This window comes from Lissotriton helveticus, chromosome 5_1 (genome assembly GCF_964261635.1).
Source record: "Lissotriton helveticus chromosome 5_1, aLisHel1.1, whole genome shotgun sequence".
In the NCBI taxonomy this organism is placed as follows: Eukaryota; Metazoa; Chordata; class Amphibia; order Caudata; family Salamandridae; genus Lissotriton; species Lissotriton helveticus.
Window position 1 is genome coordinate 1,872,813,597 of NC_136065.1, and position 18,043 is coordinate 1,872,831,639.

Below are 18,043 nucleotides of genomic sequence, written 5' to 3' on the forward strand. Positions count from 1 at the left end.
ACAGTACAGACCGCCCCAATGCGCCAATTTTCCTCTCCAACGTTAGTTAGTGCAGCACAACGGGGGGGGCTGGCAGCGCAGAGTGTCCACAATCCATAGTCCATATCACCCCCACACAGCCGAGCAGCAGTCTCATTGCCCCAACGGGTCCTTGCCATCCAGCCACGCAGTTCTTGCTGCACCAGTACCTTGGCTCTTCACTCAGGAGATTTGCGCCATGCTGGGCCTACCAATGCAGACAACAGTCGCCATGCTAGAACGCATTTAAGCGGACAGGAAAGGAACTCACCGCCGGTCGACTAGGGGTCAACCCGATGTCTTCAGTCCGATTCATGATGCCGTTCATTTTGCGTGTCGTCTCTCATTTCGCGCTGCACCTTCTTAACAAATTCTTGTGCTGCCTTCGGAGTCGCCAGGATAATCGCTTTCTCCCTCCACACCACCCTGAGGCGTGCCGGATACATCATTGAGTACACAATGTTCAGGTCTCGTAGTTTGGCCTTGACGTTGGTGTATTCTTTCCGGGCCTGCTGGACCGCGACCGTGTGATCTGGATAAAACTCTAACGAGTTTCCTTGATGCTGTATCTTCCCTTTTTCTCTTGCCAGTCGAAGGATCGTGTCCCTGTCGCGGTAGTTGAGGATGCGCGCCACAATTGGCCTCGGCCGGGCGCCAGGAGGTGGCTTTGGGGCCAGTGACCTATGTGCCCGCTCCACGATGAAAAGCGGTGACAAGGCCTCAGCTCCGAACAGGTCTTTACAGAGCGTTTCCACGTAGGACTCCATCCGCCCTGTGTTGGTAGACTCCGGCAGGCCCGTGATTCGTACGTTGTTGCGCCTCGAGCGCGCTTCCAAATCCTCCTCCTTCGCCTTGATTACTTCCAGGAGTCGTTCTATATCAGCGCACTTGGAGGTGGAGGCACGCGCCTCATCTTCGACCGCGGAGATTCTCGTTTCGGCCTCGTCCAGTCGCTCGCCATGCTGCTCCTGCCGCGCCGCCACGCTATCCATTCTGCATGTTAGATTATCCAGCTTTCCATTTATGTCCTGCAAATTGGACTGGATTGCCAATAAAATCTTTTCAATGTTGTTGCTGGGCCCTGCATTATCGCCATCTTCCACCCCATCCTCTGTTTGTTTCTGCGCTTTTCTGGCCTCAAACGACAGTTTCTGTTGTTGCTTGTCCGGTTTACCCATGGCGGCGGTCGGGCACACTGTCTTCTTACTTGCGGGCCCCGATGCCCTCGTGACTCTTGCCGCCGTCGCCGTGGTGATCCCCACAAGGTGTATGGCAACCTTGCGCTAAGCTACCCCACAGAGCCGTGAAGGGGATAGAATCGGTTTGCGCCCGGGCGCGTGGCTATGTGGTGAATCTCAAGAGGCCCAGCCACTCACAAGCGCTTCTTAACACGTCCAGCAACTGGCCACGCGGTCGTAGTGAATTTGCGATGACCTGTGGCAGCGCACTATGGCAGTTGGCTCCCTGTTCTCGCCGCACACTGGGGTGGTACGTGGTTGCAGTGGGCCACACGTCTGCTTGCTGTGCACAACCTGCACTGCTGCTCCAGCGCAGTATGCACACCGTTCACGCCAGCACAGTCGCCTTTCAGGCCTCAGCGAAGTTTGGCATGTAGACCGGCAGTCCCGCAGGGCTTGGGCCCAAGTGCGCTGTTTGACGAGGCGGCTAATATTCGCGCCGATTCGTGCTGACCGCCGCCATCTTGTCAGGCAAGGTCATTTGCGCTATTGCGAAGGTTCTAGGCGCCCCGCAGCCTGGGGGCTCAAGATAATGGCACCGGATTGTCTTATAGTGCTCGGTCTTACCCCAGCAGCGTCGTAGTCGGTGTGAAAGGTCGATCGCATCTCGCCGGTTTCACGTCAGATGCGCGTTTGTCCCATAGCGTCGGCCATTTTGTCAGGCACTCCAACGCGTCTCCGCTTTTCACGGCGATTATGCCGGCAATCCTCGCTCTGTGGGGCGCCCGCTGCCTCACATATAACGCAGCCGGTCTTCCCCCATCTGGTGATGTGCTCAGGGAGCGGCAGGCCGGGGCGATACCGGCGAAATCACGCCAAGTGGATGATCGCCCGGCGGAGCTGCTGCTCAGGCAGCCATCTCGCTGTGCGCCCCCTAGCGCCTCCCATGTAACAAATACTTTATCTATTCCTAATTGCCACCATCTGTCTCAGGACCTCCTCACGGTCATTGAGGCCACGGTTTACTGTGTCAAAGAGATGCATCCAACGGCATTCGCGAATGCTCAGAAGCTTGGCATAGTTACCACCACGTGGGTTTTTGGTCACCTTCTCTATTATCCACCATTTGAGGCTTTCAGGATGGTGGTTAAATTGAAGAAAGTGATCTACAAGTGGTGCACCTGATACTTTGCAGCGTATTTTGCTACAGTGTTGTAGGATGCGGGTTTTAGTTTTTTGTGTGGTTTGCCCTATGTACATGAAACCACATGGACATACTATGGCATAAATAACACCCATTGTATTGCAGTTTGTATGTTGTTGCATTGTATGCGTGTAATCATTATAGGTGCATGTCGTACATTCAGTTGTCATTGTGCATGCCTTACAGCTGCCGCATTTATAGTGGCCTGATATAGGGGGGATGTTCCACAGTGCCGTTTGACTCTCAATCTTATTCTGCGCCAGTAGTGAATGCACTACATAATCTTTTACACTTCTGCCCTTACGGAACGCATGCATTGGGGGTTCAGTTATGCCTATCTCGTCGGCTACTAAGTGCCAATGTGTGTTGATTAATTGCTTGATCTCTGAACTACGTGTGTTGAATGTGGTCACACATATAAGTCTATTGTCAGTGGTTGCCGCTTGCTGTTTGGGTTGAAGTAATGTCTCTCTGTCATTGAACCACGCTCTTTTTCGAGCCTTTCTAACCAAACCCCTCGGGTATCCTCTCTCCATTAATCTTTTTATCAGGACATCAGATTCCTTGAAATAATCATGTTTTTTGGTGCAATTCCGTCGCAACCTCAGGAATTGCCCGAAGGGTAAGTTATCCCTGAGGTTGCGGGGGTGGTGGCTGGAGTATCTAAGGAGGGTATTCCTCTCGGAGGGTTTCCTAAACAGTGTGGTATATAAAACACCATCTTCTTCCCTGATGGTTAGGTCAAGGAAGTTTATGGTGTTGTTGCTTTGTTCAATGGTGAACTGTATGTTGCTGTCTCTTTGGTTCAGCCAACTATAGAAAGACATTAGGTCATCCACTGTGCCCCTCCAAATGAGGAGCACATCGTCTATATATCGACGCCATTCTGTGATTTTGGTTCTGTACGGGTTGTTGTCATTTAGTATCCATTGATGCTCAAAGGCATCCATGAAGATAATCGCGAGATTCGGAGCAAAACTAGCCCCCATCGCTACTCCGCTAGTTTGCTCATAGAACTTGCCATCAAAGATAAAGTAATTGCGTCTCATAGCTATTTCCAGCAGTGATAGAATGAAGTTGGTGGGGACCCTGTGTGGACGTGTTCGGTTATCAAGTGTCCTTTCCATTGTGGTCATTGCTGCTTGTTGTGGAATACTCGTATATAGGGACGAGATGTCCATTGTTACGAGTAATTCACAAGTTGGATCAAACGGTTTTGCATCCATCAAATGGATCACCTGCATGGTGTCTCGTAGATAGCAGCTAGTGGATTCTGCTATAGGTTTTAAAAAAGTATCGATAAATTTACACAGTGGTTCCAGGATCGAACCGCACCCTGAAATAATTGGCCTCCCTGGTGGTGCAGTTAAGTCCTTATATATTTTCAGGACTGTATATATTGTGGGGACCGTAGGGTGTGGGTTATTCAAGAATTCGCATTCTGATTTGGTGATTATACCCTCCTGGCAAGCTGTATCAGTTAGGTCTCTTATTATTCTCGCTATTTCTTTTGTAGGGTCATTAGATAATCTCCTATAGTTGCCTTCCTTTGATAATTGTGAAAGAATCTCCGCCTTATACGCGTCTCTCCCTTGTATAACTATGGCCCCACCCTTGTCTGCGGGCTTAATGACTATTTCACTGTTACTGTTTAGGTTGTTTAATGCCTGCCGTTCAGTCTTTGAAATGTTGTATCTGACATATTTTCTGTCCTTAAGTAACTTGGTGATGTCACCCATAACCATTTGTTCATAGGCTAAAATCTTGGGTGGCATCATATGTGTTGGAGGGGTGAAAGTTGAGGGTGGTCTCAGGCCTGTGCTGTTAATCGGATTATTGTTGGGTATTTTGTTAAAGTGGTATTTAAGGTGAACCTTCCGGAAAAACTGGAAGAGCTCCAGTTTCAAATTGAAACTGTTGGGTAGGTTAGTTGGAACAAAAGACAACCCTTTTTCCAAAACTTGTTTTTCATCATGTGTCAAGTTATAATTCGACAGATTAACCAGAGGGCTGCATTGTACTGATGTTATATTTTCGCCTACCATCTGTAGTGTTGTGAGCGTGTCCGTATGTCCCCGTGGGACTCCTGTCCGAAATGCACTTGTTTCCCTCTCCCTCGATTCCAAGTTTGTTGGCCCCTGTTCTGTTTCCAAGAGGCTCGTCCTCGACCCCCGGGTCGGCCCCAGGGGCGTCCCCGTCCTCGTTGGTCCGGCTATGTGTCCTGATCTAAAAAAGGCTGGTCAGTTTCCTGTCCCGCAGCACTAGTTGATGGTTGGTCTGTTTCCGACCCGCTGCTGACTGAGGAATTGGAGAAGGTGTTGTATCTCCGATATCCCCCTCTGCCTCTGGTTGTGTAGGTACCTCTTGATTCTTGATTATAGTACCCCTCTGCTAGATAGGGATAAACCTTCTTTTTATCAAAAACTTTGATGTCATTCGCTAGCTTGTCTAATTTGAAAGATTGTGTTACCGTATCAAAGTCTTTAAGAGTCTTATCAAGTTTTTCTAAGGTTTCCTTTGCGTTTTTTAAGGCTGTATCTTCAGTAATTTCCTTTCGTAAGTCAGTGATTTCTTTGATCAGACGGGTGACTTCTTCTAATGCAGTTTCAACCCCAAGCACCATCCAGTGCCTGGAGCAGTTGTTAGAAATGAAGCTGAATTTACCTTTGAAAACCGGGTTGTCCACAAAAATTGCCGGTTCGTTCCGGACCTGGAGCCCGACTGGGATGACGTTGGCTTGAAGATATTGAGCCAAAGCGTGTCCGTGAAGTCTTGTTCTTACAAGCTTCTTCTCTAGTCTTTCCAACTTGTTAACTTTATCACTCAGTGTAGGGTCTATTAGGCTAACTGGTCTGCCCAGGAAGCTACCCCCTCCCTGTTCTCCGATCAGTGTTTTTATATAGTCTTCGCTGTATGTTAGGGTTTCATTATCGACCATGTCTGGTTGTTAATTATGTGCTTATTCGGTTTCAAAGAATATTGCCTATGGCATACACAAAACACAACATTTAATACAAACAATTTAACAAGTCACAATAACAACCCTCGCAGGCGTACCTGCACAAGAGACCATTAGATTAATGGGGTGTCACCCGCAAAATCAAAAGGACCTGGGTATATATGATATAAGAACAATGGTCCTTGACTATAGATTTAGATTGATGTTATCAATAAACCAATTTAAAGTAAACAATGCGAATAGATCTGCATTTGAAGAATGAATCTGTATGGGAGAAAAAAAATTATCTTATTGCTAGACTCTGTGTATGACATACAGAGACAGTACCCAGGGTGAACAGCTATATTCACAAGAGTAGAAACCAAAAAGAAGGGCACAGTGTCCAAATTTCAAATTTTATCAATCAAAAAGCAGTCACATTTATTTACAATACCAAAAAGGCAATACTGTTGGTATACGGCGCAAGTGCTATAAGGAAAAGAAAGAAAAGGGTGCTCAAGTGTCAGGAAAAGAATAGAAAAATCATGCTAAAAAACATTTTCAATATTTACAACAATACAAACAAGCGGTAACTTCCCGCAAGTAGTAATACAAAGGGCCTGTTCAATTCCTTTCAGGTTGAATAATGGAAGGGGGGATGGGGACGGGCTAAACTAAGATACAGGCATTTAAAAAGTGGGCGTCGACGTTTCGACCCATTGCTCGTGGTGATTTTACTTCCTCGGCTGCGGGTCTTCTTCAGGACATACAAGGCAAGGGGTGGGGGGGGGGGATGGGGTGAAAAGCTTGGCCGCAATTCACTAAAGTTCTGGATCACCACCTGTAATATAGAATTGAGGTGGGTTTTAGCCAAGATACAGTTTAGAAGTTAGGTTATTTAAGAAGATATTGGAGGGGTACATTACCAATTGAGCTTGTTTGGTCCAAATTCCGCCAATTTTAGGGGTTCACCTACTGGGTACAAGGTGGAATATCGGTCAGCAATCAACTTCCAAGGGATTACTGACTACAATACATAAAAAAACTCCCTGTATGGAGTATCCGTCAACTCACCTATCTGCAGGTCAATTTGACTACCGGTGAGTTGGCTCATTTAGCCAGGAGATGCAATCTGTAGGGAAGGAACCCACTAATTAGTTCCAAACATATGGTGAAACCTATGTAGCTTAAGGTTTTGCGGTAGGTGTTACAATGCACTTACCAATGTATATTGGTTCAAGGGCTGTAGTTTCCCGGCGCCCCCACGGGCAGACCGGTGTTGATTTTAGTTTACTGCGCCACTTCTGTCTATTTGTCCAGGTCTAGGCGTGTTTTCGCTGTTTTAATTCAGCGTCGTTTGAGTACAGAAGCCAATATCTGAGTAAAAATGTAAATGGCAGACGCATTAATTTAATGACTGCTTCTATACGTGGAGAAACAGTTCGCAAAGTGCGCGGGGGTACTGGCCTCGACACACCAGTGCGTTCCGAGCATGTCTCACCTGAATTTAAATTGAATGGCTCTGCCACAGAGGACCCGGTCACAGATTCACCGTTTCCGAAGCGGGGCGAACGAAGCGTCCAGCCACAGTTACTACTTCCGCGTAGTAAGTAAATGAGTCCGTTTTTTGTTGTCTGAACCACCATGTTAACTATTTAGTCCTTCCTTTGTGTTTCAACTTTGGGCCAAGTCAAAGGCCACTGGTTGAAAATATTACACGTGACTACCACTGTGCGGAAGTAGCAACTGTGGCTGTCTGAACCACCATGTTAACTACTTAGTCCTTCTTTTGTGTTTTTAACTCTGGGCCAAGGTAAAGGCCAATGGTTGAAAGAGTCACACGTGACTACCACCACTACGCGGAAGTAGTAACTGTGGCTGGACGCTTCGTTCGCCCCGCTTCGGAAACGGTGAATCTGTGACCGGGTCCTCTGTGGCAGAGCCATTCAATTTAAATTCAGGTGAGACATGCTCGGAACGCACTGGTGTGTCGAGGCCAGTACCCCCGCGCACTTTGCGAACTGTTTCTCCCCGTATAGAAGCAGTCATTAAATTAATGCGTCTGCCATTTACATTTTTACTCAGATATTGGCTTCTGTACTCAAACGACGCTGAATTAAAACAGCGAAAACACGCCTAGACCTGGACAAATAGACAGAAGTGGCGCAGTAAACTAAAATCAACACCGGTCTGCCCGTGGGGGCGCCGGGAAACTACAGCCCTTGAACCAATATACATTGGTAAGTGCATTGTAACACCTACCACAAAACCTTAAGCTACATAGGTTTCACCATCTGTTTGGAACTAATTAGTGGGTTCCTTCCCTACAGATTGCATCTCCTGGCTAAATGAGCCAACTCACCGGTAGTCAAATTGACCTGCAGATAGGTGAGTTGACGGATACCAACAGTATTGCCTTTTTGGTATTGTAAATAAATGTGACTGCTTTTTGATTGATACAATTTGAAATTTGGACACTGTGCCCTTCTTTTTGGTTTCTACTCTTGTGAATATAGCTGTTCACCCTGGGTACTGTCTCTGTATGTCATACACAGAGTCTAGCAATAAGATAATTTTTTTTCTCCCATACAGATTCATTCTTCAAATGCAGATCTATTCGCATTGTTTACTTTAAATTGGTTTATTGATAATATCAATCTAAATCTATAGTCAAGGACCATTGTTCTTATATCAACTAACTATAACACCCCTGAAACCTGTGTTTTTTTCAGTGAATTTCTGAGGTTTTTTAAATGCTAATTCCTAACTATAACATGTCTGAAACCTATGCTTTTTTAGTGAATATATATATATATATAAGGTTCCTCTCACCTGGGGTTTGGTGAAGAAACGAGACACTCCGGTTGCAGTTTTTGACGCAAAATAAGTTTATTCGGGCACAAATACACAACTCGTTTCAACTCCTTCCGGAGTCTTGGCACATGTACATATATATATATATTAAAAAAACGCACATTCAACAAGCTCTCACTTGATAGTAAGTGTGCCTGTCAATGAGGTTAAATACGAAATCCCGGTGTGACAAGCGAGAAATCAGAAAGTGTGCCTTTCACTGAGGTAGCAGTAATTTAACAAATATGCCTGTCACTGAGGCTGTTGTGAAATGTATCCAATTGCAAAAGCAGAGATTCAACAAGTGTGCCTATCACTGAGAAGAAGAAGAACCTCATTGGCATGACTCAATAGGCATGACACCTTCTGTGATTCAACAAGTATGCCTGCCACTCAGCACAACTCAAAAGTCACAATCCCTTCTGTGACTTCACCAGGCCATGCACATGAGCAAACACAGGGCGCATCATGTACAAGCTGTCATCATGGCAACAGAAGAGACAGCAGCTGCATTTGAAGGATGCACACAAGTGAAACATACACAGCATTGAAGCCAATAACCTTGAAAGTAGGAGAAAACACATGGAGGTGGTCCTCTGACGCAGGACACTGAAGCAAGCTCGTGAGTGGGCTGACAGGCGTGAGGTATCAAGTGCAAGAGTTGGTAAGGGCAAATACTCTTTGAAAAATCAATATGTAAAAATTGGTCAGCTTGCAGGCAGCATAACAGTACTTTTTTATTATCTGGAGGTATAATTCTCCAGAAATCATGTGTGGGGATGTCACCTCTTCTCACCCTAACACATTAGCATGTGGGACTATGTCCTGGGACAAACGAAAGTTCCGCTTTGCTCTCCTCTCTTTGGTACACCTCTCTCTTGAAGGATTGATTTTTCTGTACTGCAGTATAGAGGTTCAAGCCATGATCGCCGCAATTGTAGAGAAGTTAGACATCGGAAATTTATAATTTAATCAGTCATTAAGTATATAGGTACATGGGAGACATTCCATCCGCAAAGGCTGGCTATAGTTAACTAGACACAAGGAGATGATGGGAGGAGTGCTGAAACTTTCCAGACATTCACCCCAGTCACAGATCTGGGTTGAATCCACCATTGATCTTTAGCTCACTTCGCCACCCCAGTTTAGACCCAGCTACATTCAAATCAGTCTTGACCCTGTTCCTCATGGGAAAAGTCCAGCCCGAACTGCCAAGCCAGGTCTTCCCTGGACTGGAAACAAGCATCCTGGGACCGGTTTCGGGGTGACACACCTCATCAGTCAGGCTAATTTTAATCCAGTGGCAACGTGAGCAAGGGACCCATGTCTGGGCCAACTTATGGCGAACAAAGCAAACACAAGAGGATGATGAAGGGAGTGCTGAAAACGTTCATACGCTCACCCCTGTCACAGATCTGGGTTCAATCCATCATCATTCTTTAGCTCAATTTGCCACCCCAGTTCAGACCCAGCCGTATTCAAATCAGTCTTGACCCTGTTCCTCATGGAAACAGTCCCAGTCCAGCCCGAACTACCTCAGTAGGTTGTTTTTCATTCACAGCCCCAGAAGAAGAGGTTTCTACCTTGAAACGCGTTGGGCAAAAACGAAAAATTATGTGAAGTAAGGAAGGAGGCTGCATCACACATTTAATTACATCGGCGCCTTGCTGCTGGTCGCGCTGGTCACACGCGCGTCTGCTTAAGTGCAACTTTTAAAATCCCCGTTTTTGGATTTACTTTAAATTTTAATTTTTGCCTTCTCTCCTGGTCTTAACTGTGGGCTGCCCCTTACCTGCACTGTAATTTGAGGAAACATCACCGCTGTTTGGCGGGTCCGGGTTACTGGGAGGTTGTGGTTGTCAGCGCCATCTTGGCTAGGGATAGAAGCGCGAGCGCCATCTTGGAGCGTCCAGGTCACCTGGGACGCCGAGACGACGCTATTTAAAGCTCGCCTGTAGAGCGCAGTGGTGACGCGCAGCGGTCGCGCCCTCCTTGCACCTGAGTCGTGCCAGAGTCCTGCCCGTCTGCGCTCGTCAGCGTGTCGGAGGCGGGCGAGGCGGGACTCGGGCTACGACTCATTTACAGCAGGGGCATATCTTGGCTTAAGGTATGTGTCGCTCACGACCGTCTGGGGTGTTGTCTTATAGCGCGAATGTGTTGACATCCATGCGCGCTCTTCCCTTGGGTTGTAAATGTCTATTCCCCGGAAGGCGTCTTCTGGGGAAAGGATGTCCCGCTTGTGGTTGGCGCCCTACGGTTTCGCCAATTCCTGTTCGGCCACCGCCCACCCAGAACTATCACTGTGCTCTATTGAACACCAGGTCCCTGGCTTGTCATTCGACGGATATCTGGAGTCTGCTTGCAGACTCCGATATATCATGTCTATTCCTAACTGAGACATGGTTGGGGGCAGGCTCCGAACCAGATGTTGCCTGTGCCTTGCCGTCTAATTATACTATCCTAAGGAAAGACAGGATCGGGGGTAGAGGAGGAGGAGTGGCCTTGATAGTGGACAAGGCCTTGGGTTGTTCCTCTTTTCCTGTCGAGAACATCGCAGGATGTGAAGCGTTAGGCTTTACACTCAGTCTCTCGTCTTCTCAGACGTGCACAGGGATTCTTGTATATAGACCACCTGGTCCGATTGGTACTTTTATTGAAGACTTGCAGGCAGCTCTCTCCGCACCCTGCATGCGTTCTGCACATTGTATGTTGTTGGGTGACCTAAACTTACATATGGACTCTATATCCGACGCTAATGCGTCAAAGCTGCGGGATATAACTGCATTGCTGGGGCTTGCCCCTTTTATTGATAGCCCTACCCACGTCAAAGGACACACGCTAGATTTAATTTTTTCTACGGCACCGATTGAAGTGTCCTCGTCGCTTCCAGTCCTTTGGTCTGACCATTTTTAATAAAGTTTGTTATTTCACATGAGACTAGGCCCAGGCAAAGAACACAGAAGGAGGTGACTCGTCAATCCAGAGCATTTCATTTAGTGACAGCAGATATGCTATCGGCTGCTCTCTGTCAACACCCATGCAAACTGACAGGGAACTTAGATACCGATCTGAGTTTGGTTCAGGAATGGCTGCAAACCAGATTCGTGGAGCTAGCCCCAGTGAAGCTAGCGAGAACTGCTCCCTGTCACGATTCTGCTCCTTGGTTTACTTCCACTCTACGTATAATGCGCCAAGATTGCAAAAAAGCGGAACGACTCTGGCATCGCAAATACGATCCAGTGGAGAAAATAAAGTATTGTGATGCCATAAAACATTACCATAAAAATATTGCTGAAGCCAAAAAGGAATATCTTGAGCATAGGATAGACCGAGCGGATAATACGAGTAGGGAACTCTTTAGAATTGTCAAGGAGTTTGTGGATCCTGCTGTAGGAGCTCTCTCACACTCTCACACTGAAGGGTGGATTAGACAGCTTGCTGACTTTTTTGTCACAAAGATTAAAACTATTCAGGATTCCTTTCCTCCGGTGGACTCCTTCGGGGCAGCTGATGTTCTCGCCTACAACGGGCAGGTACCATCTTTAGAGGCAGAACTTGAGCCCACACTATCGGTCTTCCCGCAGCTGTCTTGTGCAACATCCCTGGAGCTACTGTCCCGGCTTCAATCCGGCTCACCCCTGGACGCATGTCCAGCAAGGTGTCTGGGCAGGGTGGCTCCGGCAGTAAACAGCTTGCTGAACCCCCTGCTCAACTTGTCTCTGAGCTCCGGAGTGGTGCCTCGGGATTGGAAATACGCACTTATTCTGCCGCTGATCAAAAAGCCTCAGTTAGATGCTTTGCTGCTGGCTAACTATAGACCGATTTCCCTCCTCCCTGCTCTGGCGAAGGTGGTTGAGAAGCATGTTCAACACACACTTACCACCTTTATTGAGAATAACAACATTCTCCATGACTCTCAATCTGGTTTCCGTGCGAACTATAGCACGGAGACGGCCCTCGTGGAGGTGACCGACGCCATCAGGGAGACGCTCGATCTAGGGGGTAAGGCTATGTTAGTCTTGTTGGACTTGTCGGCGGCTTTCGACACCGTCCCTCATGCTGGTCTCCTTTTAACACTCAGGGAGATCGGTCTGCGGGGGACGGTGTTGGATTGGTTTCAATCCTTTTTATCGGGCCGCCGACAGGTGATCTGGGCTCCTCCGTTCTCCGCTGAAATGCCATCGCTAGAGGTTGGGGTTCCACAAGGGTCCATTCTGAGCCCCACCATATTTAATATCTACATGGCCCCTCTGGCGGTGGTAGCGGAGGCTTATGGGGCCCGGGTCATCTCATACGCTGATGACACCCAGCTTCTGTTCACATGCAGCAAAGGAGAGGCTTTTGACGGCGACAGGATTAAAGACTGTCTGAGTGCAGTCTTTGCGTGGTTTCAGCGGCACAGCCTGAAATGCAACTCGGATAAGTATGAGCTGCTTTTCTTTGGCTGTGCCCCTGACCCGGGCTGGAAGTCCTGGTGGCCCCAGGATATGTTCCCCCCTGAGAAATCATCTTCCCAAGTGGGAGTGGTGTTTGATGATGATCTCTCCTTCCGCCCCCACATTATGGGGATATCCGGGAAATGTTTTGGCATCCTCAAGATGTTGAGGAAGTTTCTTCCTTTGCTCTCCCTACAATACCGGAAGACAGTAGTCCAGGCGCTAGTGGGATCTAGGTTAGATTACGCTAATGCGCTTTTTGCGGGTCTGCCTAGGTATCTCCTAGCCAGATTGCAAATTGTCCAGAATTCGGCGGCCAGAGCCATCTTCGGCCTGCCTAGGAGAGCCAGCGCCCAACTGCTTCTGAATAGGTTGCATTGGTTGCCTATTTCTAAAAGAATCAGGTTTAAAATTCTTACGCTGGCCTTCAAAGCCCTTCATTCTATCGGTCCTAATTACATTAGAAAGCGGATTGCTTTCTATGTGCCGCGGAGGGTGTTGCGATCTGCCGATTTGGCTAAATTGGAGGTGCCCACGGCCAAACGTGTCCGGATGGGAGAACGGTCCTTTCAATTTGTGGCAGCTCGCTGTTGGAACGAGCTCCCTCTCTCCCTACGCAAAGCCAAGAGTCTCCTGGCTTTTAGGAAAGAGCTGAAGACCATGCTCTTTTCCGCGTAATCACTGCGACTGTGGTGCTGCTGCCTTTGTGTTTTCAGGTTTCAGGTCTCTTTGCCAAAGCGCCGGGACACCCCTTTGGGTAGCCGTGCGCTCTAAAAGTACGGCCTTAACATAACATAACATAACATAACATAAGCGCCGTCGAGTGTTCTCCCAAGCTGCAAGGCCTTTGGTTACAATATTTTATACGGTGCCTGACCGTGGGGAGATGCACCATCGTTAGCTGGCAGAGACAAGGAAAGCCAGCTAAGTGAGGCTTCAGGATTAAACCTTTTAAACCTGCTGAGCACGGCGCTGAATATGCTAATTAAGCCTGCCTGAATGAAAAACAACCTACTAAGGTAATAATATGAACTAAAAAGGTGAAAAAAACATTGAATTACTATCTGACTCTCGCACTGAGAACTAAATGTCCCATCATGCACCATAATGCCTTGAACTGTGCCATACATCATTGGAGGGAGGTGCAAGAATGAAATAAAACCGGAAATGGTATGCGAGACTCAGATGTTTTTTCATTCACAGCCCCAGAAGAAGAGGTTTCTACCTTGAAACGCGTTGGGCAAAAACGAAACATTATGTGAAGTAAGGAAGGAGGCTGCATCACACATGAGCGTCGTCGAGTGTTCTCCCAAGCTACAAGGCCTTTGGTTACAATATTTTATACGGTGCCTGACCGTGGGGAGATGCACCATCGTTAGCTGGCAGAGAGGAGGCTTAATTTCCGTCCGAATCATACACGGGTCCAGACGTCTAAGTACAATGCGAACAAAAGTGAAATCTCCGTCCGAATCATTTCCGGGTCCGAACCACTCCATACGACTCGGTCACAAGCAAACCGTGGCGAGCAATGGAGACATTTCACAACCGAGATAGTACGATACTCGATTCGGACAGCCGGATCGAGTCGGAGTGTCCAGCTCGCAATACCTCCCGGAGTTGGACTTCGGGGTCCTTGTCGGACCCCCTGTTACCCGCAGCCTTATGACTCTGACACAGGGGGTGATCCATGGGTCTCCCCAACACAGGCGTGTACGGTGCAGATGGCACCAATGCGTACCCACTGTAGGGGGCGCACTTTTCCACAACGTACCCATTCAGTCAATGGGAGCCCATGTACGCGTTGTACGACCGGCTCCCATTGACTTCTATGGGAGTCCGACCGAACCGAGTCGGACAGCATACGGCGGCATCGTACTCACTCTGTCAGACTGGAGGAGTCTGGATCGGTCTGATAACACCCCGGATCCGGCTCGGTCAGATCGGAATCGGCCCCTTAATGTCAAATTCATTCATGAGTGGTAATCACAGTTAGGAGTCCAGGTTTATGCACGATTTTGTCTTTCAACATAATTCCATGTATCCTTTCCATCCCTCATTGGATGTTCATTTATCGCTGAGCCATGATTAGGTTCTTATATACCCTTCAGTGGGAATGTTTTATCATTTCAGTTGCTAGCAACCCTTTTGCCGAATTTCAGATATATTTTATTTTAATCTGTTATTCAATCGATTTTTCACCCCTCCAGTGGGGTTATTTTCTCCTCAAATGGGGAGTATCTCATGATACATGCCGCTCCTCCCGTCCCTCTGGTGGCTCAGTTGTGCTCCTGTGAATGTCTGTGTTAAGACACAGATTCGATTTTATCTCCCTGGTTTGATATGTATTCATTTGCCCACTGTGAGAGGCTAAGTATTTGATTAAATGTGTATTTACAATTCTTCCGACTGGTTTAAGCCATGCAGTGTCATGCTTCTGAAGTTTATAATATGGCGTTATTCCTTTTGTCGCAGCATTTTCTCCCTGTTGCCGCCTCATGCACTCACTGGTATCCCACAAAATTTCAGAGACTTCCATTTGCCATTATGGTATAGCTCCATATGTTTGGCCACAGCATTATTTTTATCTTTATTTTTTGTGGCTGGTACATGTTGAAGTATTTTTTCCTTTAAGTCGCATATGGTGCTACCCACATATTTTAACATGCATGGGCACTCAATCAGGTAGACTGTATATTGACTTTTACACGTTATCAGTTCTCTGATTTGCCTGACTTTGTTGTTTGCCATTGTTGTTTCTGTCACTAGCTTTGCGATCTGGCATACCTTGTAGTTGTGGCATTTAATGAAACTCTTTGTTTTGAGCCATGTCTCCTTTGGTTGTTTTGCTTCGAAATGGCTACGTACCAGCCAATCTTTTGGATTTTTAGATCTGCAGTATGTTATCGTTGGATGCGATCCCATTTTTTCGCCTATTGTGCCATCTAGCTGCAAGGACTTCCAGTTCTTTTTTATTATGCCAACAATTTCCTTAGATTCCTGGGTGAAATCCATTATGAATCTTATAGGTTCCACATCCAGTTGTTTTTCCTCATTTCTTGGTATATGGCACTCCCCTCTTGGTGTTTCATTTGCTCTGTTCCAGCATCTGTTTACAATGCTTTTGCTGTATTTTCTGTTTTTGAATATTTGTATTGTTCCTGCGCTGTGCTTCTTCCATTCATCCTCCTCACTGCATATTCTTCCACAAACAGGAGTTGAGGTAACAGCATTTCCTAGAAACTAATGTTTAAAAATTTGGTAGATCGCGCAAAACAAACAGCCGTGAGCAAGGTATTTTGTAATACCGAAACGCGCTGGTTGGGTCTGTGTTTGCGGACTATGAAATGATTTAAGAATAAATTAATCACTGGAGTATACCTGCTGGAGTGCGACCCTATTTTCTTCTTCGTGAAGGGATTGCTGTATATTTAGTGGTTTGGTTCAACTGTGAGGGTGACACGCCTTTTTGAGCACCAGGTGAACCGGAAAAGTGAACAGCTATGGATAATATATACATATGTATATATCCACCAAAACTCCATTTTACGAAAGAGCAGAGGCCACACAGGAGGAAACCTTTGGGTAGCACTTTATTGATCATGTCGGCGAATGCATTTCGGTTACTCATCAGCCTTCCTCAGCGCCCAAGTGTCCAGGAGGTTTATCAGCAAGCTGTTGGTAAGTCCTGCCTCCTTTTAGTAGTTGGTCCATACCCGCTCCGCCCCCTGTTAGTCCGCTCACCTGTGTTGGCTCACATTTTTAAAGATGAACTACAAGACCCAGAATCCTTCGTTGTGGATCCTAGTCGGTGGTGCGCAGGCGTAAGAAGTCATGCCAAGTGGTTGTGCGGGGGGTGCAGTGAAAAGTGCGTGCAAATAAAACCAAATATATTCCTGCTTGTAATTTTTTTAACAAAGTGCCTCCTCGGGTCCCCCAAACCATCTCAGCCCCAGAGTCCAGGATTCCTTATAGTGGGGCAGCAGTGGCAGTGCACACTGCCCAGCATGAGGTTAATAACCTCACTACCGCGTTTATCTTGTCCTGAAATCCGTGTCAGGCCCAGACCTTCCAAGCCCAGGTTAACACCAGAACCTGGGCTTCTATGGGAATTCATGAGGGCATATTATCAAGCCCATTATCGACGCTTTAGTGGCAGTTTCCTGCCGATAAAAGCTGCGATAATGTATCGCCCTTTCTTGATAATATGGCCCTCATTTTCTTTTTTGTTTTGCAGATTAACTACAATACTTCTTTTGGACTCCATATTATATGTTGTTTATTATATTGTTTTGTTAGTTATAGTTCTAGTTATTTATTGTATTGTTATGTTTTAGTTATAGTTCCAGTTATTGTTTTAATAAAAGTTAATTAAAAAAGTACATAAATCTGGGTTATTTTGTGGGGTAGCAGTCATCAATAGAAATGATATTTATAATTTGAAGTTTAATTCTGAGGCTAACTCATTAGCAACATAGTATAGTGAACTTTTAACCTCATGTAAGTGTTCCATGAACTGTTACTATGGTAACATGCAGAAGCCGTTTGGGGGTAGGGTTAAAAGTTTCTGGCTGTACACAAACCATTATATTTACCCAGGATCTTCTATATCACAGAAAGGAAAGCAAAGTAAAACAAAACACTGTGTACCAGATTTACAACCCCCTTGCACCACTTTCACGTCCAACCCCCCCCAGAACATTACAAATATGTGGGCTTCAACGACCCTCCTCAGGCCCCGGGAACCACCACCCCCTGAAATTTGTATATTACGGGACGCAAACTGCTTGGCCTATGTTTATATTTATTCACATGCCACCTTGCGTGATGCACCACTAGGATACAGGAGGCCTTCAGCCCCAGGAGCCGCAGCGTCAACCTGACCGAGACCCGGAATAAAAGCAGAAAGATCAGAATCAGAGTCTAAATATCCCGAACCCGCTGTTTGGAGTGAAAAACCCGAAACTGTGCCGAATCCAGAACCGCTCCGATGAAGAGGAGCTTCTGAGAGGGGCACAGTTGCGACTTCGGCACGTTGATGGACAACCCCAGCAGGTGCAAGAGGTCAACAGTAGCCCAGAGGAGGGAGACGACTGTCTGGGACGGGCCCGCCTTCAACAACCAGTCGTCGAGAATGGGGAAGACTTGAACACCTGATCTGCGCAGATAAGTGAATAAACATGTGAATACATTTTTTCTACTTTTCTACGAGACTATAGAATATTGTCCATATACCACAACAATATGCGTTTCAATATGCATGGCATCTGTTAAAGAGACAGTGTATATGTATATATATTCTCCACAAATAGCCACGTGCTTCCGAACTGCTCACTGGCTGGTGTCGTATTACGTGATAGTGGCTGATCACGCAAAATATTCTTCACCAACTTTCCATAAGGAATTACACACTCCACGG